Consider the following 10,215-nt stretch of genomic DNA (forward strand, 5'->3'; position numbering starts at 1 on the left):
CTAGTGTCAGTTTAAGGTCACTGTAGGCTGCTTGGCCAAACAAAATGAATGCTGAGGTGGCAATACAATGGAGTAGCTTAGCTAAACTCTCAACAAAACTTGAGGTGAAAAAAAGCAGAGAAGCAGAGAAATGTAGTAATCAGCGTTGCAAGATCTGGGTAAAGAATCTATTCCACTCAATTAAATTCAGTTATTCAGGTAGGTGAGTTTTGAGTCCATTTTTAATACAATTCCTTTTATTTTTAAAAGGTCTTGTATTAAAAAATATCTTAACTGATACCTCTAGAAAAAATATTCAGTAAGTTTGTTATCCAGATATATACTATACTTTCCAATTACGGAACATTGGCTCTGCAAGGACCAGGAACTAACATTCACATTCATAAAATTACCTATATTTCTGGTCTTACTGAACTAAGGGCAGTGGTTCTCAAATGGTGGTCCCTAGACCAGTAGCATCACTATACCTGGGCACTTGTTGGCATTAAAATCTTCTGGCCCCATCCTAGACCTACTAAAGCAGAAACTCTAGGAGCAGGGTCCAGCAATCCATGACCTGACAAGTTCTCCAGGTGATTCTGGTGTAAGCTAAGTTTGATATATACAGGTAGATAATTCTGAAGAAAGCATCCAATCAGCTATATAAGAACCATTTCTTTTTTCCTCCTCTTCTTTTTTATTTTTAATACCAGCAATCTCTTCCAACCAGTGTCACTACTAGGAGAAATAAGTATTCTTAACTGGGAACTTCACTTTCTGGTTTAACACTCCCACAGAGAAAGAATCCAAAAGGAAAGAATGTGGTTTCGCCTTCTAGGGACTGATGGAGGCAGGCACTGAATTCATTTAACAAGTATTTACCAAGCAGCTGCCTTGTTCCAGGCACTCAGCAAGAAGACAAGGAGCAGAAAAGCACTGTGAAGGCTACCAACAATTTTGATTCTGGGTACCATTTAATGTGATACTAATAACAGAGGTTGCCTACTCCTGGTGTTCACATAGGCAATATTACCCAGTTGAGTAATAAGGTATTTATGTTAAAGCAATGGACTAGCAAAGCAAAAAACCATGGTTCATTCCTGATATCTAGAGTTAGTGTTTCACAAACTTTATCATATATCACAATCACTGAGAGGGTTTATTAAAATACAGATTACTGGGTTCCACTTCCAGTTTCCAATTCAGTATGACTGAACTGAGGTCAAAGAATTTTGATTTCTATCAGTTTTCAGGTGATGCTGATGGTCCAGGGACCACATTTTGAGAACCACAAATCTAGATTATCAAGCTGAATAAAATTTGGGCACTCCAGGAAGGAAAAGGTCTGAGGATTACCAGCACATTTTTAAAAAAGTATTTATTTATTTTAGAGAGAGAGGAAAGGGGAGGGAAAGGTTGATTCTTGTATGTACCCTAACTGGGACTCAAACCTGCAACCTTGTTTTATCAGGACAATGTTCTAACCAACTGAGCTACCTGGCCAGGGCTACCAGCACATTTCTTAAGGCTTATTCATTTATATTTATTGCTGACATTTAGTCTGTTGCCCTCAGGGTAAAGAAAATAGGCAAGAGAGGGATTATCTTTTAAACAATGTGGTTTAACTATTTTATCACAATAACCCGAGTTCAGTTGTCTATGTTGGATCTACCAACCTCCAGTATGACGGGTTCTTAAACCAGAAGCAAAAACTAGTACTCAAAGATTTCCATGATTTTGTGGTGGCTCAGAAGTCCTACTTTTGTTTAACGTCCTGTTCTGTACGGGTGAATTTCTCTAAAACTTTGGGGTAGACTCTCCCTCCAGGCCCAAGGGGGATCTTGTATCTAATTATACACACTCAAATGAGAGTCAAGTTAAAAGTAATTTAATGCTTTAAAGACTATCCCAAGGGCCTAAGCTATGGGAAAGAGTATTTCCAGTCCAGCTGCTTTTCATCAGGGGAATAATTAAAGTTAAGGGGCCCCCAAAGGTTAGGACTCCCCTGGTTTCCCTTTGGAGTCTAGGAGCTTTGGTAAAAATAGATCAGGTTCCACAAAGAGGCCAAGGTCATCCTGGCTACAGGGAAAGGAGAGAAAATAGCTCAACTCTTCACTAACTCAATTCTCCAGTCTTAGTCCTTCCTTCAGCCTTAAATGCTCAAGTTCTGACTGACTTGACCAAAATAGAACCACTCTACCATGGAGTAAAACAATCAAAGGATAACTTGCAACCTATTTCACAAGAAAAATAACCTGGATTACATATAAATCTACATCCTCTACATATAAATCTTGTTTTATAATATTAATAGGTGAACACAGTAAGAGGGTAATTGTTACTACTAGTGAGCCCAACTATTAAATATAAATACCTTCCTGTAAGTTACTGTATTGAAAACACAGTGAAAAGCAAATGAAAACATCAAGAAAGTAAATCCTTTTCCAGCTTAAAGCCATTTCTTGTCCTCCCTACGTTGATATAAAGGGAGATGACTGCCTAGGGAAAGTCCTAGAAATTAGATGTGTTGCTAGAAGGGTGTAATACATGGAAGTTAATTGTGCTAGGGGCTGTGAAAGATGAAGAATAGATCAGTCAGTCAATATAATCCCAAACTGAGTGCATTTTCAGCTCAGCAGATGAAAATTACATGTAAAAGGAGTTAGGGAATTGTTATAAAAGCACAGGGATAAGATTAGCAGCTAATCTATTATGGCTATAAGGCTTTTTAAAAGACATTAGGGAAATACAAAGAAATAATCAGATGATTAAAGATAATGACATACAATTTTCAAGGGAATTAAAAACATAAAACTCTTGGAACAGAAAGAATAATATTAGCACCTTGTTTAATTCTTGTAGAAAATTTATCAATGACCTTCCCCAACAAACAAAATAATCTCTAAAACTGATCACACCTAAAAACCCACACAACTCATTTTTATTAATGTAGGACAAATAATTATACAGGTAATACATGAGGCATTGCTTGGTAACTTTCTAACTAGGACTGAACCAACACTGAATCAACTTTTCCTCCCACACTGGATTGTTTTCTAGTTAAAAACCAACAGTAGTCCTCAGATTGTCCTGTAATTTAAAATGTGAATCATTCTTTTTTTTTTTTTTAAGTATCTTTATTGATTTCAGAGAGAGGAAGGGAGAGGGAGAGAGAGATAGAAACATCAATGATGAGAGAGTCACTGATCGGCTGCCTCTTGCATGCCCCCTACTGGGGATTGAGCCTGAAACCCTGGCAAGTGCCCCAACCAGAAATCGAACCTCAATCTCCTGGATCCTAGGTCGATGCTCAACGGCTGAGCTACACTGGCTGGGCTAAAATGTGAGTCATTCTTGCTCTTCAAGATATTCTTCTTATTTTAAAATATTAAGCTATTTTTTTGTGTTGGTCCAAAGAATTCAATAGCAGTTTCATTTTCTACACATCTTGGTATGGAAAATACAGCTACCAACCATTATTCACCTATTATGACCTGCTAAACCTAAAAGTAAGAAATGTATGACTGAGGCCAGAAAGATAAGATAAAAAAAATAATCTTTTTAAACAAGATAACTAATAGTGGATCATGTATATTTTCAATGGAATCATGTCCAGAAAACACTAATACACAAATATAATTCCTAAATAAATTTATCTAATTATACATCCTTTTCATGAAAGAGGCAGAATATTCATTTAAAAATTGAAGTTTTTGCCCTAGCTGGTTTGGCTCAGTGGTTAAAGCGTCGCCCTGAGGACTGAGGATCCCAGGTTTGATTCTGGTAAAGGGCACATACATACCTTGGTTACAGGCTCTGGCCTTGGTCAGGCACCTGTGGAAGGCCATCAATCAATTATGTTTTTCTCTCTCTCCCTTCCACTTTTTTTGAAAAGCAATGGAAAAAATATCCTTGGGTGAGGATTAAAAAAATAATAAAACTGAAGTTTTTTCCCCATATTTAAATTTAAGGACGGTTAACTGGCAATTATCCAATCTTCTTTCATACCAGCAACAAGCTGATAATGTGCATCCTTACTAATGTTTCTATCAAGGATTGATTTTAATATAACTGGTCTATTTCCAACATCAAATTTATTTTAAGATTCTACCTGACTTAAATAACAAAGTTTTCTCGAAAATTCTGTAGAAGCAGTTTAATCATGCAATGCCTAAAATACTGAAACAAACCTGGTAGGGATTACACCTAGTAGATGGACTGGAGACTTAAAGGCAAAATTTGAATATGGAGTCCCAGGAAGAAAACTAGAATACTTGTCATATCACCCTAAGCAGAGGAATAAACTTAAGTCATTTTCCTTTTGTGATATTATTCTTCTATTAGACTAAAATTTTAGTCCTACTTTTGGACAGTCACATTAAATATAAGGTGGCCAAAACAGAATAAGTTGCCATTAGATTTTTTTCAGATAACAAATTTGTAGCAAATAATTTTCCTTAAAAAATTTAGAGTAAGTAGCTCAGATAGATTGTTTTTAATAAGAAAATTACTTGACTTATTCATGCCCTAGATTAAAGATAAATATTTTTAGTGAGTTTGGTGAAGTCCTTTCACCTGGTTCGAATCCTGTTCTGTCTCTTACTAACTATGCAACTTTGGACCAGTTATCTTATCTCTCTGTGCCTCATTTTCTCATATACAAAAATGGGAAAAATAACAAAAATCTACTTATGTAATTCAGTTAACTGACACTCTCCTGCTGTACTGATTAACTGAATTAATATACGTAACACATAGGACAATGATTGACTTATAGTAAAGTACTAGGTAAGTGTTGGCTATTATTAGTGCATGTTTAATCACGTAAGGAGGTATAATTTTTTAAACCTTACAGCTTAATGTTGTTAATCATTCAACATTCTCTACTTTTAAAAAAAAATCTGTGTGAAGGCCTATTTTCTTTTTAGCCTTCAGAGAAAACAAACAATACATAAAAGTGCTTGTATCTGTATGGGCAAAATATGCCAGATGGGTAGGTATAAGTTTGGAAAAACTAAAATACTAGGTTTAACTAATTTAAATGGGTTTGATAGACAAAGGTAAACACACCAAAAATTAGATGAGAGAGAGAGAGAGAGAGAGAAAGAAAGATGGATTTGTGGAACTTTTCTTTAAAATTTGTTCTTTTGCTGTTCATTGAAGCTGCTTCCTATTCCTTGGCTAAATATGATTTCATACAAAACACTCAGCACAGAATGTAAAAGATGTAACTTAAAACTATCATTCTAAGTTCAAAGGAGTTTTAAAATTCCCTGACCATCACTACAATGTGTAATTCTATTAGCAAAGAATTCGTTGATTTTATAAAAGTTTTGTCTGTTTTTGATCTGTTCTATTATATTAATGGCACAACATGTGTGGCAATGTTTTCACTTATTTACATTAAAAATATCTGTTCATATCTCCCTTTACAGATGATAATCGGTTTTATGCTCATAGTCTCTGCTAAGAGCCCCATGGGTGGGACAGGGGTTGGGTGGAGGGAGGCAAAGGGGTGGGGAGATGAGGAGCCACCTGTAATGCTGTGAACAATTAAAAAAAACAACTTATGAGAGCTTGAAGTGTCTCTTGAAACAAGGTTTTACTTGTAAGCCATAACAAAGAACACTGACCTAGCAAAAAAGAGGTCATGATGGCCTACCTCAACCAGTAGCTCGCTAAGCCAACTGAGTGTGGCCACTGAGCCCAGCCTGTCTAGGACAGGAGTAGTGAACATCCAGCCCATGGGCCATGTACTTCCCGAGAAATCATTTGGTTTGGCCCTGCCAAGGCAACCATAGGCAGGACTCAAAATTCAATAAATCTAGGAGGTTTTTTTCATAGCACATTTTTAGGTTGATAATTTTGTATAGCCCTTGAATGATGTTATAAACATCCAAATGGCCCTTGGCAGAAAAAAGGCTCCCCACCCCTGGTCTAGGAGGACCTGCTGCAGGTGGCAACACCATAGGGTGCCTTGATAAAGCCTTGCTGAACTCCCTGCAGCCACCCAAAGTCAGAAATTAGAAGTTCATTAACATCTACCCTTAAGACTCTACTGTTCTTCACAGCTTTAATGATCACTGTGCCTATTGGGCTATATTTCACCACTAAATCTTACATTTTTGAAGGCATGTTTGGGATGTCCAATAAGGACAGCTGTTTTTATGCTGCTATTATTGTAGTGGCTGCTGTCCATATGGTGCTGGTCCTCTTTGTCTATATGGCCTGGAATGAAGGCTCAGGACAGTGGTGTGAAGGCAAAAAGGATTAAAGTCAACATCACCTTTTGATAGCAGTAAATTGAATTTTTAAAATGGCAAAAAAGGGGGTGGTCACAACAAGGTGCATTAAATGTGGACTAAGGGAAGACATAAAGGACTGGCAGTCAAAAATCTAGGTTTGAGTCCTAGCTCTGCCACTATCTAGCTATTTCCGTTTATAAAACTGAAACGTGTTCCTCTAAAAACAACTTCTAAAGTTCATTGATGCTAAATTTGTTTCTGGGGGAGGGATTTCTCACACCATTTAGAGATGAAGCCATATATCTTTTCCTCAACAAAATCCACATTTTTTTTTTTTTTGCAAACAATTAGGGGCTTCAAGTAATCATTGAAGTCCGTGTATCCCAAGTTAAGAACCTCTAAACAAGAGTACTACAATGGTTCATCCTGATTTAATATAAAAAATGTTATTTACTCATTCTTCCCTATCTCCCCTTTCACTCACACTCACACTCACACTCACACACACACACACTCTTTCTCTCTCACTTTAGTCTTGCTGTTCAATCTGTAACTACACCAGTGCTAACTTTTACATTTATTAAAAAAGAAAGTGTGAGAAAAATGACGTTTTACCTTCATTGGCAACAGGAAAGTGTTTTCTACCCTTGATGCATGTGTGCTCGCACAGGTTTTCGATTTGTATCCTGACTAGCTAGAGACTTAAGTCAGTGATGTCCTCTTAACTGCATTATTGTCCTCAAAACCTTCAATTTGAGTTTCAGTGGCTTAAACCCTTAGAGAAACCTAAAATCAAAATACTTTTTGTATGTCTAGGATCCAATAAGCACTACCAAAGCTATCCAAAACAAAAATTAGGTTCTGATTAGGATTTAATTGTCCACATATATTCACAGCCACAGTGGTGAAAGCGGTAGTTGCATCTTTGCCAAAGTCTCAGCTGTTGTAATTAAAGGCAGACTCTCAGGAGCAGCTTTCATTAGTTTCAAAGAGCGGTAATTACAAAGGCTTTGTATTATGTGGATTATACATTCCAAGGATATAGAATTCCTACAGGACTTTAGGGACTATCTTAATAGGCAAAGTTTCTCATTAAAGCAATCATCAAATTTACTTTATGAGTTTAAAATTTTCTGAACTATGCTCACCTTATTATGCAACTTTACCTCACCTTGTAAAATAGAACTATTTCTAAAAAGTTAACTTCTGTCAATCTAACCCTACTACTGGGCTAATAACTTTATAAAACTGAAATTATTACTCAGTACAAACAAATCACCCTAGCATATCACTTATTAACACATCAAATCAATAAAAGACTGGCGTTCCAGAAATATTTGTTGAATTGAACTGGAAAAAAAAATCTTCCTTTTTGAACATAAGGATAACTAAAAAAGTATAAATAAAAAGGTAAGACTTAGGTGAAAACTACTCCCACTGTGCAGCACATTTAGGATTGGCAGTATTAATCAGATTCCACCACATCTAACAGGATAACATGCATGTGCTTCAAATCCACTAAATCATCCTTCATGAAAACAAAGGTATTTTGAAATAAATGAGAGGAAATAGGAATACAGGAAAAGCAGACCAAGGTAATATATTTACCAAAAATCATAATTTCCAATTTTCTAAAATTAACTTCGGGTATTGTAAAACTAGTGATTGTTCTCCCTAATTAAAAAATTTTGCAATCCAGGTATAGTACGCCATCCTTCAGTATAGTAAAACATAACTTTATATATAATTTAAGTGTCCAAGTACGCTAGTTAATGTACTGAGAGAAAAAGTGATCCTCCAAGTCACTTGCAATTAAGTTGAAATACTATGATACTTTATTAATAAAAGTACTATAATGTTTTACTGGTTGTATAAAACATTTTTAATTGATATATATTTGACATATAACATTAGTTTCAGGTGTATGACATAATGATTCCATATGCAACATTGTGAAATGATGAAATTTTAAGGTATTAAGTTATAAAAATAAAATATGGCTGACATATACACTAAAATTGAAGTCACTAGCCACTAGAATTTAAATTTCAGAAAATGTAACTAAAGTTATCATGCTATTTTTCCTATTGGTTCACAACTAAATTCTACAGGTAATTTATTTTTTCCTAGGCATATGAATTCTTTAATAAATTTTTAAAATGAAAAAATGTACATGGGTATCAAGATGCTTAGGCATTCTCTCAAAAATTTTGACATCTTTCTAACTAAGGAAGTTTAGAAATTTTAAATATCAGGACAACACAGTAAGGACATTTTTTAAAAAAATCAGAAGCTTTGAAGAAAGTGAGTCATGACAGAGCATTGAAAATATCCCCAAATACTGATTTTACTCCGTCAGTCCCCTTGGTCTCAAATACCCTCATCATTTCCAGTCAGCAATGATGTATTTTGAGAGAAGCCTAAAATCTTTTAAGAATATCTAATAAATAAAAATAACCATTTTCTAGATGTGAACTCAATCACTTTCCTTAAAACTTGCATCACTCGTATTCCCTCTGTACTTAACACATAACAGTGAAAAAGGAAATTTAAAAACTTAAATAAACATATTTTAATTCTGTGTTACCTTGACTTTATACTTTTTGAAACAGTCCCATATTCACCTGCCATCCCCAAAAGCAAACAATGCACTTTTAAAACTTAGGGGAACTGAGGTATCTTTTAAAGCCTTGGAGTTACCGATAACCCTCAGCCTTTCCACTTTCGGTAACATCATTACTAAACAGCTCGTTCCACAGAGCCACCGTGTACCCCACACTGAGCGTTCCAAACAAATGGCATAAACCTAACCACAAGCATGGCAAGGATGGAAACTGCCTTAAAACAGGAGTATGGGTGGGCTTAGGCAATGGCTCATAGTAAGTTACCTGACGGTCAGGAGACTTTTTCTGCACCCACAGCACTGTGGGGCCCGAAAAGTGTCACTATGTTCAAAAAAAGTCAAGAACTACCAAGGCGAAGCAGTCCCGCAAAATTTCCACTCTGCCTTTACAACGGCCAAAGCGCCAGGGACACGCGGCGGCCGCATCCCCGGGCGCATAACTCCGCCCGCCCGCCGCCCAGCCGGCGGGGGATGCTCACCTCGGGGCCCCCTCCCGAGCCGCCCGAGCCTACCCGAGCGCCCCCACGTCCACCGGCTCCCGCAGCGAGACGGCGGGCGGCCAGCGCCGGCCCGCATCCTCCGAGCGCGGGTTCTGCTAGGCGGCGACACTGCGCGCGGGCGGCCGGGCGGCTTAGCGCCGCGCGGCGCGGCGACGGCGGCAGTCACCCCGGCGGCGTTCCCCGCCTCCGCGCTCCGGAGCCTCGGGTGGTGCCGGAGTCCAAGTGGCGGCCCCACAAGGCCACGCCCCGTCCTCGCCCCCAGCGGGCGCGGCGCCGCCCCCCCGCCCCCGGGAAATAGCACCCGGCGTCCGAGGCGCCGAACCAAGGGGAGCTGCGCGCTCCACGCGCCCTGCTCCGCGCACGGCGCACGGAGGACTCGGGGCGCCCCCTTCTGCCTTGGGGCAGCTGAGAACTGAGGGTCGGAGGGACGGGGGCGAGGCGAGGCCGCGCCTAACCCGCAGCGCTTCCCCTCCCGCGGCCTGAGCGCCCGGGCGGCTGCCCGAGGCTCGGGCTATCTCGTGGTGCCTCACAAGGCTTAGAGGGCGCGCGAGCGTGGGGGCGAACCCACCCGAGAAAAGCTGGTGTTTCGCATTCGGTGTCGGAGGTCCCGGGCCCCTCGGACGCCCACCCCTGGGCCCATGACAAGAATCCCTTAGTTCTTTCCCTCTTTAATTCACCGAGAACCTTGCTAGCGTCTAACCGCCTCGCCTCCTCCTCCACCGTCCCCGCAAACCCTTGAGCTACCTTCTTGGCCCAGTCAGTTCCTCCGCATCTGAAGCTCCTCGAGGGGGAGAGAGAGCTCCTGCCAGCGCCTCAGGAAGCTTCAGGAACACAGGGGGCGCCTCAGGAACACAGGGGGGCGCCTCAG

At 39.4% G+C, this 10,215-nt stretch overlaps 1 protein-coding gene and 1 pseudogene across 2 annotated transcripts in view; one reads left to right on the top strand and one right to left on the bottom strand.

The window, feature by feature from the left end:
- The window catches only part of TEX15 (testis expressed 15, meiosis and synapsis associated), a 59,211-nt gene extending 49,781 nt beyond the window's left edge, over nucleotides 1-9,430 (bottom strand). The window contains exon 1 of the mRNA XM_081129262.1: nucleotides 9,360-9,430. The gene's annotated coding sequence lies outside the window, so the exon portion shown is untranslated. The remainder of the gene's footprint in view (nucleotides 1-9,359) is intronic.
- On the top strand, nucleotides 4,969-6,253 carry LOC308553624 (vacuolar ATPase assembly integral membrane protein VMA21 pseudogene; annotated as a pseudogene). Its single transcript has 2 exons — nucleotides 4,969-4,972; nucleotides 5,894-6,253. The product of its transcript is annotated as a vacuolar ATPase assembly integral membrane protein VMA21 pseudogene (transcript).
- Nucleotides 9,431-10,215: the final 785 nt, after the last annotated feature.

This window comes from Miniopterus schreibersii (assembly GCF_964146895.1).
Source record: "Miniopterus schreibersii genome assembly, chromosome: 2".
NCBI classification, from domain to species: domain Eukaryota; kingdom Metazoa; phylum Chordata; class Mammalia; order Chiroptera; family Miniopteridae; genus Miniopterus; species Miniopterus schreibersii.